The sequence below is a fragment of the Aotus nancymaae genome, unplaced genomic scaffold (assembly GCF_030222135.1).
Source record: "Aotus nancymaae isolate 86718 unplaced genomic scaffold, 86718_ANA_hifiasm-v0.15.2.pri h1tg000075l, whole genome shotgun sequence".
In the NCBI taxonomy this organism is placed as follows: Eukaryota; Metazoa; Chordata; class Mammalia; order Primates; family Aotidae; genus Aotus; species Aotus nancymaae.
The window spans coordinates 3,635,535-3,648,890 of NW_026988490.1; the positions used below are offsets into that span (position 1 = coordinate 3,635,535).

Below are 13,356 nucleotides of genomic sequence, written 5' to 3' on the forward strand. Positions count from 1 at the left end.
CACTCAGCATATGCAAGATATACCACATCATGGGCTGGAGAAGTTATGTGGGCATGTGAGGAGCCGGCAGCATATCAACAAGGTATATATACACTAATAAATACAATGCACTGTGCAGTGTGGCAGGAGGTGCCGGGTGGGAGGTCCAGATAATGAATGTGAAAGGAGGCTATGGGCTGCTGTAAGGACAGAAAGCTGATTAGACGAGGTGGCACTCCAGCTGACAGAAAGGAGCAATAAGCAAATTCATTCGTTTGGTTAAATGAACATATCGACACCTAAGCACTCCTGCTCGTATGAACCAACCACTACTTTATTACTCATCTGCCTCCTAGAGCTGAAGTCCCCAACCTTTTTGGTACCAAGGACTGGTTTTATAGATGTTATAAGTAAAATTTTCAGTGCCACAAAAGAAGTAGTACCCAAATATCAATTCCCTCAGCAAGGCAATTTACTTCTATGGAAGGGTGCCGCTCATGGAACAATGGCGAGTGCCACCTGGACAAGGAGGGGAAGGGGTACTTGTGCCTGACGGCCGGAGGTTGCCTTACTGCTGTGTCCTTCCCCTATTGGCTGGGATTGGACCACACAGTCTAGTCTAATTCTGATTGGCTATTTTATTTTATTTTTAGTTGTTTTTTTTTTTTATAAGACGGGGTTTCACCATGTTGGTTGGGCTGGTCTTGAACTCCCGACCTCAGATGATCCACTCACCTTGGCCTCCAAAGTGCTTGGATTACAGGCGTGAGCCACCATGCCTGGCCTGACTGGCTATTTTAAAGGCAGCAGGGGTACAAGCCAAAATGGCAGGGTGAGTAGTTTGGTGGGTATGACGGTTACAGCAAGTCAGAGCAGGTAGCCAGGGGTCAAAGTAAGTAACAGAAGCAGAGACCAGGATGAGTCAGGACGGAGCAGGGTACTGGGGGAACAGATGTGAACTACCAATTAGAACTGGTGGAAAAGGTTGTTTACTGAAACTACAAGGAAGTTAAACTTTTTTTAAACTTTAAAAAAAAAAAGAATTAAAGAATAAGATAGCTGAACGTATGGACAAACTGATTCTTTGAAGAGAAACTTGCAGTTCACTATATCTAACATAGAAGACAATTTTTCCACAGACGCACGGGGCGGCGAGGGAGGAGCATGGTTTTGGGAAGAAAGTGTCCCACCTCAGATCATCAGGCATTATTTAGATTCTCATAAGGAGCGCGCAACCTAGCTCCCTCGCATGCACAGCTCACAGCAGGGTCCACGGTCCTATGAGAATCTAATGCCGCCACTGATCTGATGGGAGGAGGAGCTCTGGTGGCAGTGTGAACAGTGGGGAGTGACTGTAAACACAGATGAAGCTTCACTTGCTTGCATGCTGCTCACTTCCTGTGTGATCTGGTTCCTAACAGACCCATACTGGTCCGTGGCTCAGGGATTTGGGGACCCCTGTCCTAGAGGTATTTGTTGGCATCTGTATCAGTTAGTTACTGCTACATACCGATCCACCCCAAAATGAGTGACTTAAGACACTAATCATTGATTCTTCCTCACATGTTTATGGGTTAATGGGGCAGTTTTTTGGTTGTTTTTTTTTTTTTTTTTTTTTTGAGACGGAGTTTCGCTCTTGTTACCCAGGCTGGAGTGCAATGGCGCGATCTCGGCTCACCGCAACCTCCATCTCCTGGGTTCAGGCAATTCTCCTGCCTCAGCCTCCTCAGTAGCTGGGATTACAGGCACGCGCCACCGTGCCCAGCTAATTTTTTGTATTTTTAGTAGAGACGGGGTTTCACCATGTTGACCAGGATGGTCTCGATCTCTTGACCTCGTGATCCACCCGCCTCGGCCTCCCAAAGTGCTGGTATTACAGGCGTGAGCCACCGCGCCTGGCCTGCCAATGGGGCAGTTTTGCTGACTTGCACCACCTTGGCTCAGTGGCTGGTCTCAATGCTAGTCAGCCAGCATTTAGCTGGGTGGCTCTGTTGCTTGCCTTGCTCCATGTGGTCCCCTCCTCCAGCAGGCTAGTCCAGGCATCATAATTTAGGCAGGAACTGCCACATTTTCTTGGCCAAAGCCAGTCCCAAGGCCAGTACAGATTCAGGAAATGAGAGTGGAGCTGCAAAGTCACTGCAAAATGTGCAGGGACTTGGAGCCGTTTTTCATCAATCTACCACATCACTTGAGACCAGTTTGTCAACCATCTTTCAATATCCAGTGTAATTCCTTATCTGACAGTGTCATCTAGCTAGAACGTAGCTGAGACCAAAGAAAGTAATAGGTCCTCTGAGCCAGTTCTAAGATGTATGGGTATCTGAATGGTAGGCTCACACCTGTAATCCCAGCACTTTCGGAGGCCGAGGCGGGCAGATCACGAGGTCAGGAGTTTGATACCAACCTGACCAATGTGGTGAAAACCCTTCTCTACTAAAAATACAGAAATTAGGCGGGCATGGTGATGCATCCCAGCTACTGAGGAGGCTAAAACAGGTGAATCGCTTGAACCCGGGAGGCAGAGGTTGCAGTGAACTGAGATTGTGTCACTGCACTCCTGCCTGGGCAACAAATCCAGACTCTGTCTCAAAAAAAATAAAAAATAAAAAAAAAAAATTAAGAATTAGAAGCTGCATAGTGACCTAGACCAAAACCAGAGTGGTCAGGGGCTGTGTATACAGTCTAGAACACAATAGTCTAATAGGATTAGAGCCTGAAAGGGACAGATGATATTTGGTGTTTTGTTTCAATAAGTGCATAATTCATTTTACAAAGATCCTTACCCCAAATGACTTAAATTTCATGTAATAGTGTTTTTGCGTCTAGTCATCACCTGGAACAACATCCCTAAGGGACCGCTACACCTGCAACCAAAGAATCACTGATTTCCTAGGAGGCCTCACTACAGGGGGCTTGCTCTTCCCTGCTTCTTGCGAACGAGCTCAGTCTTTGACTTCTGCGGAAACCACGTTGGTGGGTCCTAAGAAATTGCTCCTTTCCAGGAGGAGCCGAGGCAGGATAGCCTAACGGTTGGTTTCCTATCCATCTCGTGAAAAATAAGTCTATTCTCAGAATCTATTCTCGGGCTTTCACCAGCGCTCCACCTCGCATCTATTCCGGGAGCTGGTCGGTAAAAAGGGCCCAGCGGCGGCCGAGCTACGGCAGCTATTTGGGCCCCGCCCCGCCCGCCCCCAGCTTTGGACCCGCCCTTGCCCCGCCTCTTGCCCTTTTTAGGGCACCGTTCCGCTACGGCATTGCCCGGGGACACCAATTAAATGCATCTTCACACCGTGACTGCCCCTGGGAACGCTCATTTTAAATAAACGCCATGCGGGACGTTGATTTTGAACTCCTGATCGGCCTACGCCACCTGGCAAAATACTGTACTGCCTACTACCCTTCCAGCTTCGTCCATCGCCAGGTCCTGCCCCCGGCCCGGTGCCCCATTGCGCCCCGCCCTCGTTCCCGCTCAGCGGACTGGGGTCTTCTAAAGAAACCGGAACTCGGCGGGAGAGCGCACAGGGACGGGGGCCTATGCCGTGCGGCACTGCGCGTGCGCGCGCGACCTCTTGCGTCACTTGACCGCGCCCCGGTTTTACGGCGTCGGCCCCAGGTCCAGGAAGCGCTGGTGGCGGGGGGACCGGAGGTTGTCCTTGGCAGGTTTTCCTCGGCGCTTCTCCATGGAGGAGGCGGTACGCACGGCTTCACCCCCGAATCCTCGCACCTCTCACTGGACGGCGACGAAGGCGGTGGCCGCGCGAGCGCAGGACTGGGCGGCCTGTGTAGGGGTGTGAGCCGTGGTGCCCCGGGCAGCGGCGCGGAGGGGAATTCGCCGCGCGGCCGGCCTGCGGACTAGGGTGAGGTCGCCACTCCTTCCTTTCAGGCGAACGCGAAGGGACTGACTTGCGGGCGAGCCTGCCCGTCTTGAGTCGGAGAAGGGTTCTTCAGGCAACTTTGCTTTCCGGGTATTCTGAGTCGGAAGCGGTTTTCCTGGTAATCCGTCGTGAGGAAACCGCCGTGAATCGGACTGCCATTCAGTCCCACAGAAGCCTGGCTAGTTGGCCATGTCGGGGACGCGTGTTCATTAAGATAGTTTCATTGGTCTCGGTGAGTTTTAGAAGGTGGCTGCAGCTGCTGTGGGGATCATAACTGATAGTTAAACCTTAGAAGTCTGCTGTAACGTTTTGAGCCTGGCCGTTTTAATTTCCTAACTTTTATAAAATCACGGAATCCTATTTTCCTCTCTAAAAACTCTTAGTGTTTAGTTTTGGGTTTATGCCTCCTTAATTTTTTTTTTCTTTTAACTCCAGAATTTAAAAACAAGCCTCCTTAATTTCTTTACTAGGTTGTCAGTTCATTTAATACAGGACTGCATGTTAAATTCTGCTTTTAGAAATTCTGCTTATAGCCATTTGCCCGGCTAATACTTTTTTTAAACAAGGGGAAATACGAGAGTCGAGAGTTTCCATTCCGGTGAGCTGCCTGTCGAAGCAGTAGTTACGCTCGATTGAGTAGGTTTTTTTGTTGATTGGTTAGCAAAACGAGTATGAAGGCTAGTAACCAAATTTAAAACGTACTCAGTAACTTTAGTCGTTTTGCCTACTTCTGTCTTTTCTTCTTTCCAGGCTGGAGCTACTCGGCCAGGGTTTAAGACTTTAAATGGGAATAAAGAGTAGTATTTACGAGGAAATGAGAGTGAATAAGTCATCTCTAACCTCTTCCAGCCCTTTTTTCATAAGAGAGACCATATTAAACTTACATGTAAGTTAAAATTTTAATTTATAACTAATATTTTTGCCTAGTTAGGGTTGGAGATTTACGTTCTGTAATATTTATAAGTACAGTACTGCTTTAAAAACTTATTAGCCAAGTGAGAGGTTGGAAAAAATGAAAGCCAACTTTATGTATATATTTAATTTTTTTGAGACAGGGTCTTGCTCTATCCCCAGGCTAGAGGGTGCGCTCTGAGCTCACTGCAACTTCTGCTTCCCAGGCTCAAGCGATCCTTACACTTCATCATCCTCCCCAGTAGCTGGGACCACAGACATGCGGTACCATGCCTCGCTAATTTTTGTTAATTTTTTTAAAGCTGGGGGTTTCACTATGTTACACAGTTTCGTCTCCAGCTCCTGGTCTCTAGTGATCCAACCACCTTGGCCTCCAAAGTGTGGGGATCACAGGCGTGAGCCACCGATCCGGACCTAAGCTAACTTAGATTGCAGTGGAAACCAAGCAGTAAAGATTTAGTAAAGACTAAGAGCGCTGTATATATATTTTTTTTTCTGAGAGGGAGACTTGCTCTGTCACCCAGGCTGGAGTGCAGTGGCACAATCTTGGCTCACTGCAACCTTGGCTTCCTGGGTTCAAGCAATTCCCCTGCCTCAGCCTCCCGAGTAGCTGGGATTACAGGCTCCCGTCACGTCGCCCTGCTTATTTTTGTATTTTTAGTAGAGACAGGGTTTCCCCATGTTGGCCAGGATAGTCTCGAACTCCTGAACTCAGGTGATCCGCCTGCCTCTGCCTTCCAAAGTGCTGAGATTACAGGCCTGAGCCTCTGCGTCCGACCTAAGAGCTCTAACGTTTCAATGTAATATGGACTGCTGGGAGTAGAAGTAAAGTCCCTTTCTGTGTGGTCCTCTTCATGTGACTCTTACCTCTGGGAGGTTTGGTTTCTTAGCTGTAAAGTGATCTTTCATCTCATTGTTGTGTAGACTAGAAAGGAGTAGAAATGACGCATGGAACAGTGCCTCGGTCGTTGGTGCTCAATAAGTGGTAGCTGTTGTTAGGGAGAGATATAATAAAAAGAATTTCACATGTTTTCAGAATATTTCTAATATGTAAATACAGTTTATTCATATTTAAAACGCATGACTTTGAATATTACATTTTTTTCCCCATAGAAGATACAATAAGCTTAAACTCTGATTTGATTGCTTTACATTGTGATATTGAACAGAAAGATAAGACTTCCCTAGAGAATAAAAGGTAGGGTGGGAGTGGGAGAGGAAATGGGAGATTAGGTCACAGGATACAAAGTAGCAGATATTCGGGATGTACAACTTGAGAACTACGATTAATGAAATTAGAGATTTTCCTTAAATGAGTGGATTTTAGCTGCTTTTGTCATAAAAAAGTGTATGAAATGATAGGTATATTGGTTTCCTCTACTGTAGTAACTGTATTACTATCTGTATGTTTCCCATCCCATAAATCTCAAATACACACAATTTAAAAAGGTTTATCTGTTTTGTAGAATTAAAAGCACCCCTCAGACTAGACCATGCTTAGTCTTAAACATTTCTGCATATCTAACTGTATTTGTTTTATGTAAAGAAACTTGAAATAGAACTATTTAAATAGTTCTATAATGATTCCAGATGAAAATAAATTAGGATCTGGCCAAATAAATGGGTTGGAGATACATTCCATGCCTTTTGGATTTGGTATGGCCCATAGGGCCTCATGTGATCAGACACTCACCCTTTTTTTTTCTTTTTTTCTTTTTTTTTTTTTTTTTGAGACAGAGTTTCCCTCTTGTTGCCCAGGCTGGAGTGCAGGGGCACGATCTCAGCTGAGTGCAACCTCCGCCTTCCGGTTTCAAGTGACTCTTCTGCCTCAGCCTCCCGAGTAGCTAGGATTATAGGCGCCTGCCACCACGCCGGGCTAATTTTTGTATTTTTAGTAGAGATGGGGTTTCACCATGTTGGCCAGGCTGGTCTCGAACTCCTGACCTCATGATCTACCTGCCTCGGCCTCCCAAAGTGTTGGGATTACGGGCATGAGCCACCGCGCCCCGCTGACACTCACCTTTTTACTCTAATGTGGTATTTTGCCTACCCTCAATCACGGTCAGCCACAGTGGCCTTTGTTTTCTTAGGAAACTGCACACCTGCTCATGCCTAGAGCCTCTGCACTTGTTTCTCTCTCCTTTGTTCTTTTCAAAAAGCTCTTTCAAGCTTTTACTCAAGTGTTACCTGCTGAGAAAGGCCTAATGACAGTAATTTTTAAAAAAGAGTCCCCCATCTCAACTTCCCAGTGCCCTTAAAATGTTGTCTGTTTCACCATAACATTTGCCACTTTCCAGAATAATGTATTTATTTTGTTTTTATTTCGCCCTACCTCTCGCAGGAGATAAACTCCATGTGGGCTGTTGTACCCCTGCTCCTAGAATATTGTGTGTGCTCATTAAATGTTTGTTGGTTGAATAAATGATATAAGCAAACCTCATGTTGACTGGGAGCCACAGTGAAGGCAGTATGAGTATCAAAGTAACTGTAACGGAGGGGTAGTTAGTGTAAACAAAATATGGAGGACGACAGGTAGGAGCAGGTCACAATAGCAGCAGAGTGCTGACCTGGGTAGAACACAGGATGTGTGAAAATACGGTGTGGGAAATAAGATCTAAAAGGGAGGTTTGGAACAAATGGTAAAGGGTCTTCATTACTAGGTTACACAGTTTGGTATTCTTGCTACCAACAGGGGTAGTGATTCTGAATTTTTCAGAAGACTGAGATTGGCAGAGGTGTTTTTTTTTTTTTTTTTTGAGACGGAGTTTCGCTCTTGTTACCCAGCTGGAGTGCAGTGGCGTGACCTCAGCTCACTGCAACCTCCGCCTCCTGGGTTCAAGCAATTCTCCTGCCTCAGCCTCCCAAGTAGCTGGGACTACAGGCGTACACCACCACGCCCAGTTAATTTTTTTGTATTTTTAGTAGAGATGGGGTTTCATCATGTTGACCAGTATGGTCTCGATCTCTTGACCTCGTGATCCACCTGCCTTGGCCTCCCAAAGTGCTGGGATTATAGGCATGAGCCACCGTGCCCGGCCAAGATGTGTTTTATAGAGTAGCGTGGCAGCATCATGTGTTTAAGCTGCACTAGGGCCAGGAGAGAGGGCAGTGCAGGGTCTGGTCAGGCAGAGCATGCATGAGGCTGTATTTCAAAGGTAGAATCCATCTGGCACTCGGCCCTTGTGTTCACTTTGGGTAAAGAGGAGAGTGAAACTATTGTCAGTACAAGGAGGAGCAGGTGGGGCAGAGAGGACAGTGACCTGTACTGAGATCCTGCTTTGAGCTGCCACTTGCTTGTGTTCCACCTCTGGGGCTCCTTTTAGGAGACTGAAGTGCGCAAGGCCGAAGGCTAGGGATGAGGAGGCCTAGATTGTAGTTCTGCTTCTGCTACCCCAGCTGTGTGACAAGTTACTTAACATCTGTGGACCTGGTTCCTCCTTGTGGGCCCTTACCACATATCTTTTTAAGCCTTTGTTAAAATGAAATGTTGCAAGTGCTATAATGAGTTTAATGTTGTCTATCGTACTTCAGTTGATGTAATTGTTTTGTTTTGTTTTTTTGAGATGGAGTCTTGCTCTGTCACTTAAGCTGGAGTACAGTGGCACAGTCTTGGCTCACTGCAACCTCTGCCTCCCGGGTTCAAGTGATTCTCCTGCCTCAGCCTCCCCAGTAGCAGGGATTACAGGCACTCGCCATCACGGCTGGCTAATTTTCCTAGTTTTGTAGAGACAGGTTTTCACCATGTTGGCCAGGCTGGTCTTGAACTCCTGACCTCAGGTGATCCGCCTACCTCGGTCTCCTAGAGTGCTAGGATTACAGGCGTGAGCCAGCACACCCTACCCAGTTGGTGTAATTTTTAAAGTTTGCTAACTTTGGTGATTGTGTTACCTCCTGATAGTCATTTTGCAAAACAGGTCCTAGTTTAGGTTTTCTTCATTAGAATACCAGTCCATTCTGGCCGAGTGTGGGGGCTGACGCCTGTTATCCCAGCACTTTGGGAGGCCAAGGTGGGGTGGATCACCTGAGGTTGGGAGTTCGAGACCAGCCTGATCGACATGGAGAAACTTCGTCTCTACTAAAAATACAAAATTGGCTGGGCGTGGTGGTGCATGCCTTTAATCCCAGCTATTCGGGAGGCTGAGGCAGGAGAATCGTTTGAACCTGGGAGGCTGAGGTGGTGGTGAGCCAAAATCGTGCCATTGCACTCCAGCCTGGGCAACAAGAGGGAAACTTAGTCTAAAAAATAAATAAATGAATAAATAAAGAATGCTAGTCCATCTTTGCCTGTTCCTTAAATTATCTGTTTTCCACATTATTTAAGAAGGTGGACCAATTTCGTAATTTTGTTTTCTTTGAGATGTATTTATTTCATTCTTGACATGCTTTATATTTAGTGAAAGTGTACAAGTGTGAGTAAAATCAATTGTGAAAATTGAGTTTTTTAAAATCTGGAGAGAACAAGCAGAACAAAAATATCAGCTGGGTGTGGTGGTGTGTGTCTGTGGCTCTGTGGGTCTGAGAGGCTGAGAAGGGAGACTACTGTAGCCCAGGCATTCCGGGCAGCACCCTGCACTCCAGCCTAGGCTGCAGAGCGGGACACGGCCTCAAAACACCAAGAAAACACCCCACACATAAAGAATGATAAGCAGAAAATCGTAAGGTTCTTTAAAAGTGTTTAAAACTTCAGTAGTTTTTTTGTTTTTTTTTTTTTTTTTTTTTGAGACAGAGTTTCGCTCTTGTTACCTAGGCTGGAGTGCAATGGCGAGATCTTGGCTCACCGCAACCTCTGCCTCCTGGGTTCAGGCAATTCTCCTGCCTCAGCCTCCTGAGTAGCTGGGATTACAGGCACATGCCACCATGCCCAGCTAATTTTTTGTATTTTTAGTAGAGACGGGGTTTCACCATGTTGACCAGGATGGTCTTGATCTCTTGACCTCGTGATCCACCCGCCTCGGCCTCCCAAAGTGCTAGGATTACAGGCATGAGCCACCGCGCCCGGCCTCTTTTTGGAATTTTTAATTCTCTTAGTTGTGGAAGCTTTTGAGGATAGTCCCTTTGATCATCTTTACAACTCCAGTACCTGGCAAATATTAGCTGTTCAGTGTTTTTTGAGCAATGGCCACAGCTGGGATTACTCCCTTGAGTCCCTCTAAGTAATTTGGGCAGGTTAACCAGCTGGAGCTTCTCATCTGTGGTTGGGAACCTAGTTGAAGTGAAATTTAGCAAGTTTTATTGTTCAGCTGTTTTTAATACTGGCCCTGCCTCATGGCTAATCCTTAAGAATAAAAAATATCTCTGTTGCAGGCTCTCCCAGCTATGATTGACCTTCAGTTACAGAGAGAGGGTGCAGAGTGGGACCAGGTCTGAGAATAGTGAAGCAACTCATTCCTTTCAGGACGTTCCCTCTGATGTCCTATTTTCTAACTGTAAGTCAGAATGAGATCACTTACTTTCTTGGTGGCAGCAGGCTGCTTTATAATTTGAAGGCTTGCAAATTTTATGTTGCTTGTCATCCCCCACCCCTCCACACATGAACAAACAAACAAAACAACTGAATAACCTTATTTGGAGATAAGCCTTATTCTAGAAGGGCTTGTAAATCAAATTTGCTACCGTAAATGAGTGCCTTTTGTGAGGAAACCACCACAAAAAACCTAAATAGTTGTCTTTAAGGAACTTAAAGAGTTTACCTTGAAGACAGAACAGTAATTGAGAATTAAATTTAAAAGACTGACTAAATAGTGGAAAGAGGAGAAAATGCCTGTGGGCTGGAGCTAATTGCAGAAGTCTTTGTAGCACAGCTTAAGGTGCACCCTGACCTTGAGTGGAGAACAGGCTCTGGGTTGCAGGAGGAGCGGGGAAGGCCTGTCTGAGGGGGTCACGTCAGGTTCCTGTGCTGGGAAATGAAGTGGGCAGGAGAGGGGTGGCTGGTCAAGGGACTCTCGAAATCCATATGCACACGATGGACCCAACTGGTCAGAAAAGGTCTTCTCTCTGCTTTTGGTGTTTGAAATGTCTCATAACACATAGATTAAAATAAAAAGGAAAGGGGAAAATAGATTTTAAATAGCATCATGTAACTTTATGTAAAATAAATGTGGAGAAAATTTCACATGATAGCCTTAGGTTAGGAATCATTTTCAGTGACCTTAGGATTAAATGAATAAAATTCCATTATACGTATTGTTTTAATCACCTCTTCACCTCATCAGTGGGAGAAGGATTTCCAGCCCACAATACTAACACTGGGTAGATGAGATGGATGGAAGTTTCTTAGTCTTTCGTTCTGAATGGAATGGAGAACCAGGGGCTGCAGGAGGCAGGCTTTGTGATAACAGAAGTGCCTGTGGTTCCTGCAGAAAGACTTTAATAATTGCTTTAATAATTCCTTGGGCTGGCAGGGCAATGGGGCCTACTCCTCAGGTCTAAGCAAGAACTGTACCGGTGCCTGGTCACTGTGGTGAGAATTGTTTGGCAGCGTGCTCTCCCAGTTTTTAACAGATGTCAAGGCAACGTGATGTTGGGTCTTAATTTTAGACCTTACACCACATGTATGTAACTTGCATTTAGTGAAAGATAACATGAAGTGTAAGTAAATATTAGTAAATTAAGTCGTTACAAATGAGTTATTTGAAAGTCAGGTTCATAGTATAAATAAAATCTGGACGGAATGCAGTGGCTCACACCATAATCTAGCACTTTGGGAGGCTGAGGCAGGCAGATTGCTTGAGCTCAGGAGTTACCAGCCTGGGCAACATGGTGAAACTGTATCTACAAAAAATACCAAAATTAGCCAGGTGTAGTGTTGCACACTTGTGGTCCCAGCTACTTGAGAGGCTGAGGTGGGAGGATCACTTGAGCCTGGGAAGTCGAGGCTGCAGTGAACCATGATGGTGCTACTGTACTCCAGCCTGGGTGACAGAATGAGACCATGTCTCAAAAAAAATTTTTTTAATTTGGATTTGTGAGTCTGTTGTTACACTGGGGTTAGAATTGTAGATAAATGGCTGGGTGTGGTGGCTCAGGCCTGTAATGGCAGCACTTTGGGAGGCTGAGGCAGGCAAATTACCTGAGGTTGGAAGTTCGAGACCACCCTGACCAACACTAAGAAACCCCCGTCTCTACTAAAAATATGGAAAATTAGCTAGACTGATGGTGCATGCCTTTAATCCCAGCTACTTGGGAGGCGGAGGCAGGAGAATTGCTTGAACCTGGAAGGTGGAGGTTGTGGTGAGCTGAGATTGTGCCATTGCACTCCAAGCTGGGTGACAGAGAAAGGCTTTATCTCAAAAAAGAAAAAAAAAAAAAAGAATTATTCTATTCATCCATATTCACCCAGAAAACATGTATTAAGACCTATTTTGAGTTGACCAGATAGTATGTGCATAGGCTAAAAGGGTGGATCACATGCATGAGCCCTGGAGCTTATGGGCTCATAAACACGGATCAACAAGTCATGCAGGATGTGGTGGGAATAGTGTAAGCATACTTGTTTTTTTGTTGCAATCTTTTTTTTTTATTTGAGAATGAGTCTCACTCTTTTGCCCTGGCTGGAGTGCGGTGGTGCGATCTCTCACCACATCTGCCTCTCTGGTTCAAGTGATTCTCCTGCCTCAGCCTCCTGAGTAGCTGGGATTACAGGCATGCACCACCATGCCCAGCTAATTTTTGTGTTTTCAGTAGAGACAGGGTTTTGCCTCCCAAAGTGCTGGGATTACAGGTGTGAGCCACTGTGCTCAGCCCTGCAATCTTATATAGAAATGATGATTGTTCTTGACATCTTGTTCCCAAGGTTCTTCTACCTCGTCTTGAAATGTATTTATGTCAGTGAGACTCACCTGTCTAGAATTGTTCCATAGGTATGCTGAAGTTAACTTGAGGCTTGAGATGACCAGTATCTGGCACATAAAGTGGGTAAAACCTTATTTATGAGCCAGTCTCCCTCATCAGACTGTTTAGCTTCTTTGTTTTCATGTATGTATCTGTTAATGTTGTAACTTACCCAAGATCTCACCCCCAGCTGGAAGTAAGACGGTCCTCCAAACTCCCCACCTAAGACTTTTTTCATGGAATCATCTTGCCTTATGAATGGCACGGAGAGGACTAGGGATACTTTTCCAAATTAAGAGAGATGTCAGTTCTGGAAAGCTTTCAGGTAGACAGTCTCATTCATGAGATTATGACTGACACTATTAAGAACTCAGTACCTTTTTGACTTGAGTGACTTCGTTCAGTGTTTCAGTATTATTTTGTCTTAGGTTGTGGGGTGATCTTGCTTTTGGGACTTTGGTAGTTTCTACCTTGGCATTCTTGTACCTTTTGAGCACTGAAAGTTGTATTTTAAAAATGATAATATGGACACATTCAGAAATACACAAGAGCAGATACAGCAATACAGTGAGTTCCTGTGTATCCATCACCCAGCTTTTACCCATCACTGAATCCCTGTTTTCTACAGAGAATTTTTGGTTTTTCAAAAATTAGAGTGGAAATTTTATACTTGTAGTAAGCCTGTTGGTGTGTAAGAGTTAGCTGTCTTGGAGGCATATAGGAATAAGCACTTAGATCATTCTCACAGTTCTGTGAGTCA

General features: G+C 45.5%; 1 protein-coding gene across 6 annotated transcripts in view; it reads left to right on the plus strand.

The window, feature by feature from the left end:
- Positions 1 to 3,577: 3,577 nt before the first annotated feature.
- Positions 3,578 to 13,356, plus strand: part of NIPA2 (NIPA magnesium transporter 2) — a 32,364-nt gene continuing 22,585 nt past the window's right edge. The window contains exons 1-3 of one of the 6 annotated variants that reach the window (XM_012460356.2): positions 3,578 to 3,836; positions 4,605 to 4,740; positions 10,071 to 10,192. The gene's annotated coding sequence lies outside the window, so the exon portion shown is untranslated. The other 5 variants (XM_012460355.2, XM_012460354.2, XM_012460357.2 and 2 more) reach the window with 5 other exon arrangements.